The sequence below is a fragment of the Theropithecus gelada genome, chromosome 6, assembly GCF_003255815.1.
Source record: "Theropithecus gelada isolate Dixy chromosome 6, Tgel_1.0, whole genome shotgun sequence".
NCBI lineage: Eukaryota > Metazoa > Chordata > Mammalia > Primates > Cercopithecidae > Theropithecus > Theropithecus gelada.
This window is the reverse complement of record NC_037673.1, coordinates 160932-174432: the sequence shown is the minus strand read 5'-3', so window position 1 is coordinate 174432 and position 13501 is coordinate 160932. Positions and strand designations below refer to the sequence as shown.

General features: G+C 58.1%; 1 protein-coding gene across 1 annotated transcript in view; it reads right to left on the bottom strand.

The window, feature by feature from the left end:
- AHRR (aryl-hydrocarbon receptor repressor) overlaps positions 1-13501 on the bottom strand; it is a 110154-nt gene that overhangs the window by 35336 nt on the left and 61317 nt on the right. The gene's annotated exons all lie outside the window — the stretch shown is intronic.

The window sequence follows — 13501 nt, the reverse complement described above, 5'->3', positions numbered from 1 at the left end:
CCATTCTCCTGCCTCAGCCTCCCGAGTAGCTGGGACTACAGGCGCCCGCCACCTCGCCCGGCTAGTTTTTTGTATTTTTTTTTTAGTAGAGATGGCGTTTCACCATGTTAGCCAGGATGGTCTCGATCTCCTGACCTCGTGATCCGCCCGTCTCGGCCTCCCAAAGTGCTGGGATTACAGGCTTGAGCCACCGCGCCCGGCCTTTTTTCTTTTCTTTTCTTTACTTTTTTTTTTTTGAGGCAGAGTCTTATTCTGTCACCCAGGCTGGAGTGCAGTGGTGCGATATCAGCTCATTGCAACCTCCCCCTCCTGGGTTCAAGCAATTCTCCTGCCTCAGCTTCCCGAGTAGCTGGGATTACAGGTTTGCACTTGCCACCACACCCAGCTAATGTTTGCATTTTTAGTAGTGACAGGGTTTCGCCATGTTGGCCAGGCTGGTCTCGAACTCCTGACCTCAGGTGATCCACCCGCCTTGGCCTCCCACAGTGCTGGGATTCCAGGCGTCAGCCCTCGTGCCTGACCTAAGTGGTTACATTTCAATCCTTTTGAGCTCAGTGGCCTTAAGCACATTCACATCGTTGTGCAACCATCATGACCATCCACCTTCAGAACACTCCCACCCTCCCAAACCGAAACTGTCCGCATTAAACACGTGCCCCCACTCCCCTCCCCAGCCCCGTGCGTCCCACCCGCTTTCTGCCTCTGTGAATTTGCCTCCACTGTGGACCTCATCTGAGCCGAATCAAGCAGGCTTTGACTTTGTTTCACTCCGCAGGGTCCTCTAGGTGGATCCGAGCCACAGCGCCTGTCCATTTCCTTCCTTCCTTTTTCAGCCCCCTCCCGACCCCACCCCCCGCCCCTGGTAACCATCAACTCTCTGTTTCTATGAGTTCCACTTTTTCAGATTCCACATATGAGTGAGATCACGCAGAACTGTCTGTCCATGACTTACTTCACTCAGCGCCATGTCCTCCAGGCTCATCCGTGGTTTGCAAATACCAAGATTCCCTTCTTTTTCTGGTAAAATAGTATTCCACGGTGTAGACACAGAACATTTTCTTTACCTGTGCATTCACTGGTGGACGTGCACGCTGTCTCCACGTCCTGGCTACTGCGGCCACTGCTTCGACAAGCACGGGGGCAAGGGAGTCTCTGATTCTGATTTCAGCTCCTTTGGGTAAATGCTCAGCAGAGGCACTGCTGGGTCACACGGAAGTTCCATTTTTAATTTTTCGAGGAAGCTCCATGCAGCCTTCCATCTCTCTACACTAATTTACATTCCCGCCAGCAGTGCACGAGTCCCCTTCTCTCCGCACCCTCGCCAACGACTGCCTTCATCTTTTTGAAACAGCCATCCTGATGGTGCAAGATGAGCTCGCTGACGGTTTCCATTTGCACTTCCCCGTGCCTGGTGATGCCGAGCACCTTTCCACGTACAAGCCGGCCATTCTGTGTCTCCTTTGGAGAAGCATCTATCAGGTCCTTTGCCTGGTTTTTAATCGGGTTGTTTTCTTACTCTTGAGTTGGCTGCGTTCCTTATGTATTTGGGGTCTGTCCCGCCTGTCAGACGTATGGTTGGCAAATGCGTCCTCCCATTCCGTAGGCTGCCTCTTCATTCTGTGGATGGTTTCCTTTGCTGGGCAGAAGTTTTTCAGTTTGGTGTAGTCCTGTCTGTGTAGTTCTCTTTTACTGCCCCACCGTTTTTAAGGCTGAATACTGCCCTCTGTAGGTAGATGCCGTATCGTGCCCACCCGCCCACCTGTCAGCGGAGGCTTGGTTGCCGCTTGCTTTGGCTGGGAACACTGCTGCTGTGGCTGCGCTTCCAGCAGGAAGGTATCTAAGGCTGAAATCACTTCACGACACTTCGCTCTTCCCTGCAATCCCCACCTGGGATAAAAGGTGACTCAGACGCTGTGGTGAGGGTTAAATCACACTCTGTGTCCCGCAGAGCTGGCATCCTGTGGAACGATGGTGCCAGGCACACTTGACCTGCGTTTTGCCACCGCACCTGCCTGTGCTGGGTTCACAGCTTCACCTTGGAACTCCCAGAGTTCTTGTCCTGCCTGGAGATGACCGTGGGGAGTATCCACAAGGGCCCAGGATCATCCCTGCCTGTGCTCAGCAAGATACGGGCCCTGGGCTGGTGCCAATGGAGGTCACGGACTTTGTGGCCACGGAGGGACCATGGGCCAATCCCACCCCCTTCCCATGTGGTGATGCAGACACCGGGCAACCCAGAAAGCCTGGCCCAGAGCCAGCACCCATGGCGTCGACGCCCTTTCTGTATGGCGGCTCCCATCTTAGGGGTCAGCAGCTGTGTCCGGAACTGGGGGACCCAAACCACCACTGTGCCTCAGGCTGGCACCCGCCCCTCAGACCCCTGCAGCCCCTCCCTCCCCTGGGATTTAGGCAGAGACAGGGTGAGATGACGTGGGGTGCACCAAGGGGTCATTAGAAAACAGGTGAGAACGTGAAGCAGCCGTGGTCGTGTGGCCTGGGGGGTGTCTGCTGAAAGGGAACGGAGTTGCCATCAGCCGCCTGCTCTGAGCCGGGCAGTGGTGACACTGAGGGGCCTCGCTCCGGCCTGCACAGGCTGGGGGGCGTGCACAGGGCCTCGGGTCCTCCGCCCCCAGCCCTCCTGGCACTGCCGGGAAGGGTCTGTGCCCGCCAGCTCCTGCTACAGCTTTTCCCAATTCAGCGGTTGCCACATACTGATGATGTCCTACTAATAATAGTTCAAAGACCAAAGACATTTTCAAGGCTTGAGTATATAAAATGTCTTCTTGAAAAAGATTTTATGAGATTAGTCACAACCAAAAGCAACCTTAATTTTAACTCACAAGGCAGAATTTTTTTTAAAGACCATAAAATGCTGTTTGCTGTGTCATATGGATTCAATATCAGATTGACTTCTGGTCCAGCACTGTCACGCCAAATACTTTTACACATGTGGGCCCATCTTTCAAATATGCATCTCGAGAGTCTGTTTGTTTTCTCTTCCTCTGCCTTTCTAATCCTACAAAAGTTGTTTTTTTTTTTTTAACATGGTCCATGGAAAATGAGATCACTTTTCCAAATGGAAAAAAGGATTTGGCTCTAAGGTTAAGGCTGCACTTTTTTTAAGGAGAAAAAGATCACATCTATGTGCTGTTACTGAATGTCAGGAAATGGCACACTTCGCAAGAACAACGGGGCAGGTGAGGCCGGGGCAGGTGAGGCCGGGGCAGGTGAGGGCCGGAGCCTGAGGCCGGGGCAGGTGAGGCCAGAGCCTGAGGCCGGGGCAGGTGAGGCCGGGGCAGGTGAGGGCCGGAGCCTGAGGCCGGGGCAGGTGAGGCCGGAGCCGTGCTCTTCCCCAGGCACCACAGGGAATGGGGCAAATGTTCTGAGAAAGCTGGGACTTCCTCTGTCAAACCCTTTAAATATCCTGATCTCTTCCAGTTCCAGGGCAGAAAAAAATAGCCGGCAAGTACTTCAAAGATTATTTTTGTCAAGGTCACGGCAGAGGGAAAATGAGGGAAAAGGAACAACCGTCCACAGCCCCCTGGCTGCCCCTCCTCGGAGTAAAGGGAAGTTGGGAGCATTGTGCTCCCCTGAGAGCCGTTGCCACGGTTACGGAGCCACAACACGGCGGCTAGTCACGCGAGCGGGCACCAGGCGGGCGTCGGGGCAGCTGGCCCGGCCTCCTGGAGCCAGATCACTCGCAGGGGCCGCTCCATGGGGCTTGCGTGCGTGCGAGGCAGCGCTCTGGCTTGGGAAGCTGAATAACTGGCTGTTTATAGATCCCACAAACAGTAAACGCAGCCTTGACTCTTCCACTGAGCAGCTCCAGCGTTTGAAAACAGTTCTTGAGAATGCAGCTGGTGGTTGGCCGGACGGCCACAGAGCGGGAGGCCGACTGAAGCCCCGGGGCCCTGGGAGAGCAGGCAGACGGCGGCCCCCGGGCCGTCCCTCCTGACGCCCACCGCAGCCCCGCTTGATTAACCCAGTGTCCTGGGCCCCCTTCTGCCTGAGAGAGACCAGCCTGTGTCGACGCTGCCTCCGCCCTCGCCTTTGCTGTGGGCCCTTAGCCAGTTAATTCACCTCTCTGGGCCTTGGTTTCCTCCTGTGGAAGACGGAACGGCGACAGTGAGCGTCTGTGAGGGCGCGGTGAGCAGCAGCACCAGGCACCCTCCAGTGATCAGGGCAGCACCCGCTGTCACTGTGACTGGAGGGCAAACGGCTGTGCTGGGCAGGCAATCTGATGTCTAAAGTTGATGTCATTTTCTAGAGAACAAAACTTAGGTTTTTAAAACTGGGATCTGCTTTCTGAATGCAAACACCCAAGTGTGAAACTTACTTCACCAGAAGCAGAGTCACAACTCATAAACAAACGCAGCTGACGTTTCCACAGTGAATCTCCCTGCGGAAGCTCCAGGCCCATCCTGCCGGGGTCCTGGTGGTCGGGGAGCCATCCCTGCTGATCCCTAAGCCTGGGACCCTGCGCCCTGGGTGTGTCCTGCGCCACCAGCCCTGGCCTTGGAGACCTTGGGGCCAGAGCTGGCCTGGGCCGTCCCTCTGCACTCGCGGCTCCACACCCAGGAGAGCCCGAGGGGGCTCCGTGCTGACCTGGCTGCCTCAGAGCAGACAAGGAAGGTGGCTTGGGGATCAGAACCACCTGGTAGGAAACCAATAGCAAGACAGCTGCCGTGAGGCCTAGAGGTGGGCATTGAGTGGGAGCTGCGGCTGCTTGGTCCTGGGGAGGAATAAGGTACGCCACGGTGGTGCTGAGCAGGTTGGCGGGGGGGTTCTGGGTGCACCAGTGACCTCGGGTGGGAAAAATCCACCCAGAACAGACTGGGGCGGCTGCTGAAGCCAGGGCCACACACAGACCCACAGTTCACTGAGGGCCACTCACAGCCTCCGGGGCCTGCAGGACCCAGGCCTGGGGGCAGAAGGGCCTGCAAGCCCCAGCCCTTCTCACATGAGCCCATCCGTGACGATGGCACTGCCTCCTCCTAGTGTCGGCAGCTTAAAACGGAGTCACAGCCAAGCGGGTGCAACCCTGCTCACAGCGCATGGCACCTGAAACCCGGGCTGGCACAAACACTCCCTCCACCATGGAGGCCCAGGACCCTCACCCGTGCTGAAGTCGCCCGCTGGGCAGAGCCTGGGATGCAAAGGTCCAAGCCCAGCTGAGCCAAGGGCAGAGCAGGGGCCAAGTGAACACCACTGAATAGAACTCTGTGTACCTGGCTCAGTGACCACAGATGGTCAGGGGCTAACTGGACAGTCAGGGGCTAACGCGGACGGTCGGGGGCTAAGGTGGACAGTCAGGGGTAAATGGTGGAGAGTCCTGGGGATGTAAAAGTCACAGAGAGCCCGATGTGCATCCCAGACACCTGCAGTGGCCTCCGAGGGGGGCGAGGAGCCGGGCACTCTGACCCCGCTGGGCAAGGGTCCCCAGCCTCCCAGAACTGGCCTGGGCTGTGGATGGGTGGGAGAGGCGGGTTGCGGTCGGGGAGAGGGTGGGCAGGTGGGTGCAAGGGGAGCTGGGCTACCCTCCCACTGTGCCCACTCTCAGGCCAGTTGCAGGGCCGGCACACTTCCTCCCTGGTGAAACCTCTGGCTATACCTTTGTTTATTAAATACATCTCATGAACTCCTGAAACGAAAGCCACTTCCAAAGAGTTTCAGAACATCAGGCCCAGCAGCGACAACAGACAGTAAAACGTGGATTTCTCTCAGCAGAAAGGCCGAAGCAGCAGCAGAAAATGCCCGGCCAGGAGATGAGGCCGAGTGTGTTCTGTGGGGCTTGTGGGACAGTGCCCAGAACAGAGCCAGGAGCAGGCTTGGGCATCAGGGAGCTCTCTCCACAGTGGCCGGCAGGTGCCAGGGTGAGGCTGGGGCCACCCACCTCAGTACCCCCAGACACGCAGACCCCAGCCATGGCATGCGGGCTCGGTTCTCCACCCCCATCACTTCTAAAGTCAGGGACAGAGGTGGGTGTGGGATGCCCCCTCCCAGCCTGCTGTCCCCGCACGACCGTCCTCTCCAGCCCCCATGCCTCCCCTGAGGACGAGGGTGCCAGGCCCAGAGGCAGGGCAGGAGGGCATACCCTGCATTTGTCCCGGCCAGGACAGGCCCAAGGCCCGGGGCCCCTCTGTCTGGGTTGCCGCCTTGTCATGGGGGCTGGGACTCCCCAGCTCCTGGGGTGCAGGGCCCCGCTGCCCCATCCCTCTCTTACCCTCCTGGACTGGTTTCCCCTGTATCCCGGCTTTGTGCTCCCAGAGCCCTCTGAGTTGTGGTCCTGTGTTACCATCTGGTGTTTCATACCTTCGCTTCCGGCCTGAGTTTCTGGACGACCCACGGCCTCCTAATCTTCATACCAGGGGCCCCTTAGAGCCAGGGAGCATCACTGCGTGGAGGAAGCTGGAGGAAAGGGGACCCTCATCCCTTTTGCTTCACCTCCTGTCCCCCTCACTCGATCCTCTCCCAAAGTGTCCCTCACAGGAACGTGTGCGCAGCCCTAGCCAGAAGGGCTTCTAGGCCTTTCTTTAGGACAGCAGCCTGCAGCGGAGGAGCATCTCCCCACTTGTTAAATTTCAAATGCTGGACACTTTGGTTCCTGGGGACTTCTCAGGAATTTGCGGATGCTTCTCCAGAAACCACACCAGAGCAGCAGCGCGGCCCGGTGCCCGTCTGCCGAGCGGCTTGGGGCTTGCAGACACGCAAGGCTGTTCCCACAGCTGTTTTTGTGAGGCCCTGCTCGGCTGCCACTGGGCACAGGGCAGGGTGGAAGCTGGAGCAGGCGCCTCTGATGACCTGGCCTGCAGTGGCCTCTGGGAAGCCGCTCGTCCAGCCCCAGAGCTGAGAAGCTCCGTTTCAGGGAACCGGTGAGATTCCCCTGCTCTGGGCTGGTGAGTCAGCTGCCCTTCCTGTTTGCCACCTCGTCCTCTCCTGGGACTTTTATTCCCCTAATTTTCGGACCCTGCTCAGCCTGGTGTTCGGCCAACTGCATCCCACCCCCAGAGCTCGTGTCTCCCAGGCCGCTTCTGCCTGCATTCCACACCAGTGTCTTTCAGGGAACGGGGATGCAGGGCAGCCAGTGTCGGCCACCTGGCAGGAGGGGGACTTGAGGACAGGATCCCCAGAAAAGCCAAGGGAATCCCAGGAGTCTTGGGCTATCTGGGGTTAGGGTGTGGAGGAGATTGGGAGCCACAGCCCAGGGCGGGGCTTGGGGGGGTCCCAGTCAAAACACAGGTGGGAGAAATCACTTTCCTGTTCTGCCTCTGCCCTCCCAAGATGCCTTGGGACAGCCCTGCTTGGCGGGGGTGACAGCAGGACGCTGAGGCAGGGCCCTGAGGGGCAAGATCTGGAGACTCGAGAGGTTGACACAGTCGCACTGCCTGCTCCAGCACCCACCCTCCTCCTCTTGTGCAAACCTCCAGGCTGGGGAGGACTCGGGGCAAAAGTGCTCCCCTTCAGAGGTAAACTCCTCACCCAGGAGCCAGCCCTGCCCGCCTGCCCTCCCCTCTGCCCTCCACGCAACCAGGGCCAGCCCTGCCCGGCCCCACACAGGCCCAATCGGAGCCTGTGCCCACAGGGACTGGAGCGCAGGAGCCACAGCCAGGAAAGTGGAGCCAAGCAAGGGGCAAAGACAAGAGGGTTCCAGCACACAGGGAGGAAAGGAGATACCCGGGGCAGAGAAAAGCAGGAGTGAGGCTGAGCACAAAGCTGCAGCCTGGAGCCTCCCTCCTGCCACCCAGACGGAGCCAGCAAGAAACCCAGAGCCAGGAGGGTGGTTGCAGAAGGACCCTGCCTGGATAACCGCAAGTCCAGAAGATAAAACCAAGAATGGAGAGGGACGACACCAGTGCAGCAACAGACACAGAACGTCCAGACCCGGACGTGAGAGACCTCGTCTGGGAAGAGCTCACAGAGCCCCCAGCAGGAAAACCAGAGGACACGTCGCCGCAAAACTCTCGACCACCAGAAAGAAACCAGGCCGGGCACAGCGGCTCACGCCTGTCATCCCAGCACTTTGGAAGGTGGATCACTTAAGGTCAGGAGTTAGAGACCAGCCTGGCCAACAGGGTGAAACCCCATCTCTACCAAAAATACAAAAATTAGCCGGGCGTGGTGGTGCACGCACCTATAATCCCAGCTACTTGGGAGGCTGAGGCAGGAGAATCACTTGAACTCGGGAGGCAGACCTTGCAGTGAGCCAAGATCGCGCCACTGCACTCCAGCCTGGGCAACAGAGTGAGACCCCGTCTCAAAATAAATAAATAAATAATAAATAAATAAATAAACAAACAAACAAACCATTGCAAAAGCTCCCAGGAGAGCAAGAAAAGAGCACATCCAGACCCACCAGGCTCAGCAGCAAGGCCACGTGGCCCTGCAGACTCCAGGACAGGCTTCAGCCTGGAGCTCTACGTGCAGCCTGCTACCGTCCACGCACGAAGACACAGCAGCATTCTCCCACTCGCGAGGGCGTCCAGAAGGTTTCACGGTGAGGCCCACAGCGGACCACTGGAGGAACACTTGGGAGGAGGAATGATCGGTTAGTGAGTGACGTGATCGGGTGCCTCAGGCTGCAGGGGACACCTAACATTAGGTGCAAAGACAAGAATCTGTGACATCGGGATTAAGTTTCAGACACAGTTAACGTGCTACCAACGCGGGGAGGGCTGGAGGACGTGTCTGTGCCAGCACAGGCCCTGCTGCGGGAACATCACGACAGAAGAGCCTGAGAAGTAGCAAATCAACCTGATTCTCATTTCAAAGCTCTCATTTCAAAGGCATCCCCATGAGAACAAAAGCGGAATGTGTACCTTTAGTTCAAGAAAGCTCAATTTGTCTAACAGAGGGTTGGGGGAGAAAAAAAGAAACCAAAGGACGTGCAGTAAATGGAAAATACAAAATAGGATTACAGAAATCAGCTCCTAAAGAATCACAAGAAGTAGGTGGACCCAGTGAAAGAAGGTGCTTGGTGTTGGGGGAGATCCCTTGACCCGCTGCCTGCAAGAGACACCTACACCGAGAAGGAAACGCTGAAAATGAAGGGACGGGGGAGACAGTCCAGGAACCAAAGCAAGCCTGGGGTAACCACTGTAAGGTCTGACGAAACGAACGCAATGGGCAAAGAGGGTCGACGTGAACTGTGCCAGGTCTGAAGAGTCACACGGCACACAAACCTCCACCGAAACCCAGCCGTTGTCCCTAAAACCAGCCTCCCACCACATAATTTCCTGCTGCTTTGAGCGGCTGCTTTGAGTCCTTCTCACCGGCGGTTTGGGCATTTTCCTCTGTCTTGCTAAGTCACACGCTTATGTAACGAGTCATTGCCGGGTTTCCCCAGCTTCAGACACCGTCTTTAGGCCTGGCTGTGGACGCCGAGTCTGCACCTGCCGTATCTGCACCCACCTCGCCCTGCTCCCGCCTCACCCTGCTCCCGCCTTGCCCTGCTCCCGCCTCACCCTGCTCCCGCCTCGCCCTGCTCCCGCCTCGCCCTGCACCCGCCTCGCCCTGCACCCGTGCACACTCCGGCCCTGCCTCGCCCTGCGCCCGTGCACGCTCCGGCCCTGCCTCGCCCTGCGCCCGTGCACCCTCCGGCCCTGCCTCGCCCTGCGCCTGCGAACGCTCTGGCCCTGCCTCGCCCTGTGCCCGTGCATGCTCTGGCCCTGCCTCACCCTGTGCCCGTGCATGCTCTGGGCCAGCCTTGCCCTGTGCCCACCTTGCCCTGCGCCCGCCTTGCCCTGTGCCCGGGCACACTCTGGCCCCACCTTCCTAATCTGGCTGTGTCATGACCGCCTCAGCTCCCCCTGCAGAGCTCCTGTCACCCGGGTGTGCATGGCCTGTGAATCCCCCACTCTGCCTCAGCAGCTCCGTGGGCCTGAAGTTGCTGCATCTTTGCTGACTTCGTTTTCCCAGGTGCTCGCTCACTCACACCTGATGTAGCCCACAAGCCTCTCAGCTGAAAGCACCTTCTCTGCCCTGGTTCCTGTCCATCCAGCCTCTCTGGGGCCTCTCCCGTCTCTGTCTGAGGACGTCCTGCCTGGGGTGGTGGGTCCCATCTCTCCCACCGCCTCCTGGAGGGGCTCCCATCCCCACCCCAACCCCTTCTGTGGCCGGTTCTGGTGGAGAAGCCTTCCAGGGGCTTCCCAAGAAACAACCTGAAAGAAGAAAACCTCAAACCGCGCCCCTGGGTGTGCGTGAACTCCAGGTTGGAAGGCGCTTGTGCGTTTCCTCCCGGCCTCCTGCGTCCAGGTCTCTGGATCCTTTCCATGAAACCCGCCCCTCCTCTCTGGGAGCATTTAGGATCTTCTCCTTGTCCCCGAGGGTGTGGAATCTCACAGAGATCCCAGCAGGAACTTCCAACCCGGAAACTCATGCCCTCGGCTCTGGGAAGCCAGCTCAGCCTCCCCCTCGATGACTCCCTCACGTCCGATCTTCCTGGAGCTCTGACCCCTGGCGTCTCTCGGGCTCTGCTCATTTTCCTGACTTTATTATTTCCTCCTCTTTTTCCTTTACTCATGGAAAGACCTCTTCAGCTTTAACGTCAAACCCTTCTCTGGGATTGTTAGGGCTTTTGCTCTCATGCTTTTAATTGTTGAGCCATTTTCATGTCTGGATTTCCTTTCTGCAGCGACTGATTTTCACGTGGCCAGTGCTGTGCTTTCACCGGTCTCCGAAGATCCTGATGTCCGCTGTCTTTGTCTTTCTTTTTAAGAGAATTTTTTTATGTTAATGCTTGTGTGTACATAGTAGGTGTATATATTTACGGCGTGCCTGAGACGTTTTGATACAGGCGTGTGACGCATGACAGTCACATCATGGAGAATGGGGTGTCCATCCCGCAGCACTTGCCCTGTGTTACAAGCAATCCAATTACATTCTTCGTTATTTTAAAATGTATGATTAAGTTACCGTTGACTGCAGTCCCCGCGTTGTGCCACAGATGCCGGGCCTCTGTCTTTTCTTCATTCCGAGCATCTCTGTCCTTTCCAGCCTCTGTCTTTTCTTCATTCCGCCCTTCCCTTCCCTTCCCTTCCCCTCCCCTCCCCTCCGCTCCCCTCCCCTCCCTTCCCTTTTCTTTCCTCTCCTTTCCTGCCTCTGCCTCCCCTCTCCTCTCCTTTCCCTGTTTTTTCTTCATTCTGCACGTCTCTATCCTTTCTGGCCTCTGTCTTTTCTTCACTCCGTGCATCTCTGCTCCCTCCAGCTCACCTTCTCAGGTTGGCTCACTCTTGTCTTTCATGGTGGCCTCCTTCCTTAAGAACCCAGCAATGCTGGCGCGGGTGCCAGAGTGAGCCTGTGCCGTGTGTCCTGGGGGCCTCCATATCTGTGCCCCAGTCCTTTCTCTGGGCCGTCAGACCCCCTAGAAGCCTTGCGGTGGAGGTGCCCAGTGCTCTGACGCTGGTCTGGGGGAAGGGCCCAGGCTCGGTGTCCAAGTCGCCCAGCTGCCACCTCTGCAGGGCTGAGGAAGACCCCCTCGAGCTCTTCCACAGAACGGGGGGCCTGGGTGGCTAAGGACTCCTCGCCTGTTCAGCAGCTTCCGAAGCACGTCCAGCTGCGTGCACACGCGGGGACGCCCGCTACGCAGCACGTGGCCCCTCACGTTGAATGTGGCTTGATGCTGTTGTCGTTGATTCACTTTGAGAACGCGATCCGAGTCGCTCAGGCACCGGTGGCCACTGTACCACTTCCCAGCGATCTCTCTGGTTTTCAGGGCTTTACGTGGACTCATGCCCTGTGGATGCTGCCTGGTTCACAGCCTCTTCCCTTAAAGTTTGTTCCTTCAGCTGCATCTGCTGGAGCCTCGGCTCACTGCCCAGCCCCAGCTCGCCCCCTCCCTCACCCCCGCCTTTGACAACCCCACAACCCCACTGGACCCCCGGGCTCACCTCCACCAGGGCATCGTCAGCACGGCCACCTGACTCACGGGGCGGCTGGTCCCTACCCAGACGGTCTGCCTGAGGAGCGAGAATCACGCCCAGACTGTGCCATGTGGCTCATGGGGCGTCTGGCCCAGCAGGGCCCCCAGGACAGCCCCAAGGCCCAGCCAGCCCTCCGTTCAGGTGACAACTGCTTGGGGCCCTTTGCTCTTGGGTCTCCACTTGGCTCCCTCTTCTCTCCTGTGTGAGGCGCCGGCAGAAACCCTCTGCACCTGCTGGTTTTGTCGTGAGCACTGCGTCCTCAGGTGTCTGGCCCAGCCACACTGTCCTCCTGCAGCTTCCTGTTTCCGTCCGGCCAGCGGGACCTGAGGTCTCTGTGACTGCCACCCAGCCTCTGCCCAGTGGCTTCGAGGTTTGAAACTGAAGTCCCCCGAAATGCTCTTCAGGGCCCAGAGGGGTCACAGCTGAGTCCTCGTCCTGGCCGATGGGAGGATGGTGCCCCCGGCTCTGACACCCCTGCCCCTCGTCACCAAGCGCCATGCCAGGCTGTGTCCCTCCAGTCTGCTCGGCCCCTCAGGGCTGCCTGGCATGAAGCAGCCTTGGCTCAGGGCCACCACGGATGCCCTGGTTTGGAAGAGACCTGCCAGGAGTCAAAACCCCGTTCCTCCAGGCTCCCCGAGAGAGAAGCAGCAGTGGGGACCCCGGCTCCGTCCTTACGAGGTGTGACAGACACAACCTCACAGCACCTCCGTCTCCCCATGCATAAGCAGAGGTAATGGCAGGTGCCCCCCCCGCAGGGTCATCGATGGCTGCGTGAGTCCATGAGCTTCACGGTCTTGAGGCGGCATCAGGCGGAGTAGGGCTGAGCTCTGCGTACAACAGCAGTTCAGGGCTTGGGTTCAGGAGGTGGGGGAAGCCTGAGTTTCTGCCCCAACCCTGAGCTCTTCCAACCTGAGCTTTCCCCTGTCTGGTACGATAGAGCTGTGAGGTAAGCACAGTGGTACTGGGTTGAGTGGTGTCCCCCAAAATTCATTTCCTTCCAAACCCATGAATGTGACCTTCCTGTATTGGGACATAGGACAGCGGCAGACATCGTGAAGCCGAGATGAGGTCACACTGGATTAGGGTGGGCCCTAAATCCAGTATGACTGTTGTCCTTATAAGAAGGAGATTTGCACTCAGACACAGTGACGGAGATGCAGAGATTCACAGGAAGAACATTCCAGAAGCGAGGGGGTGTGGAGTACACTCTCCCCAAGAGCCTTCGGCAAGAGCCCTTCCTGCCAACACCTCGCTTGCAGCCCGGTGGCGCTGGTTTTGGCTCCTGGCCTCCAGGCTGTGAAGAATAACCCCTATTGTTTGAGCCACGTGGTTTGCAGTCATTCATTAAGGCTGCCCCAGGAAGCTGACATGGTGTCACCGAGTTCCGGCAGGTACAGCGTCTGGGCACACAATCACACTGAGAAAACACCAGCGTCCACCACCATCACCGCTATGTGTTACCGGTATTACCACTGCTGCTGTCAGAGGCCACAGAAGAGGCTGAGGAGGTCAGGCCCCTAGCCCAGGACCTCCAGCAGGGCCTCATCCCTCAGCAGACAGGGTGAAAGGACGTACTGCGTGGC